Raw genomic sequence first — 1,431 nt, forward strand, 5'->3', positions numbered from 1 at the left:
TCAGGGCTGGGAGCCTGAATTAAAAAAAAAAAAATTCAGTTAGAGCCCTGGCCGGGTAGCTTAGTGGATTAGAGCATCGTCCTGATACTGAAGTTGCCGGCTGGATCTCTGGTCAGGGCTCATAGAAGAATTAACCAATGAATGCCTGAATACGTGGAACAACAGATCTCTCTCTCTCTCTCTCTCCCGTCCTCCCTCTATATAAAATCAATTCATAAATATTTTTATAAAAGCAAATATAGCCCTAGCTGGTTTGTGGAGGCAGCCGACAGATGTTTAGCTCGCAGATCGATGGGGACGGGCGGTGAGCTTGGTCTGGGTCATTCAGGAAGCTGTTGGAGGCACAGGCCTGGAGCCAGGGAGAGGCCCGAGAACCGACCTGCTCCGGCGACAGGTGGCAGGTGAGACTGTCAGGTATATGCAGGCTTAGGACCGGGGCCTGGGAACACCCTTGTTTGTCCAGATGCCTGTGAAGGAAAAAGGGCCTATTCATGCAGAAGGACAGGAAGGAGAGCCAACAGAGGAGGAGGAAAACCAGGAACGCATGGTGTCTGGAAGCCGGGAGGGGAGCAGCCGGCCCAGGGAATGCCGTGGGAAATCTGAGTGAGGACCGGACAGGCCGGTGACCGCAGGGTTGCTCAACATGGATGTCTGTGGAAACCCAGAGAGAGTGTGGCTGCAGGGGACTCTCAGTGAGCAGACCTCCATGGAGGAAGTTTGCTGGGAAGGATGGTAGGAAGACAGGGTGGTAGGAAGAGCTTAGTTCTGATTCACTCTGTGGTCCCAGCATCACCCAGCAGAGAGCATCAAGCTGGTCGGCATCTCAGATTGTTTGTTGAGTGACTGACTGAATAAATGAATGAGCAGAGAATCGAGAGAGAGAGAGAGGTGGAAAGATACACAAAAGTTGTAGCATCAAGCCCTGACCAGTTTGGCTCAGTGGATAGAGAGTCGGCCTGCGGACTGAAGGTTCCCGGGTTCGGTTCCAGTCAAGGGCATGTACCTTGGTTGCAGGCACATCCCCAGGAGGGAGTGTGCAGGAGGCAGCTGATCGATATCTCTCTCTCATTGATGTTTCTAACTCTATCCCTCTCCCTTCCTCTCTGTAAAAAATCAATAATATATATATTAAGTTGCTGCTGCTATTTCTTCACATCTAAGGAAAACAAAGATTCTGTCATCGAAGTCAGCTCTGCACATTTTTACAATAAAGAAATTAACTTTCTCTGACTTATTTCATGTAGCATCATACCCTCCAGGTCCATCCATGTTGTCACAAATGATGTCTTTATCCTTTTTCATGGCCAATTAATATTCCCCAATTGTGTAACTGTCTCATGTCTTCTTTATCTAGTCACCTACTGATGGACAATTAACTGCAATTGAAAAATTAAAATGCAAATTATATATATTTATCCTATGTAATAAAAG

Source organism: Myotis davidii, unplaced genomic scaffold, assembly GCF_000327345.1.
Source record: "Myotis davidii unplaced genomic scaffold, ASM32734v1 scaffold212, whole genome shotgun sequence".
NCBI classification, from domain to species: domain Eukaryota; kingdom Metazoa; phylum Chordata; class Mammalia; order Chiroptera; family Vespertilionidae; genus Myotis; species Myotis davidii.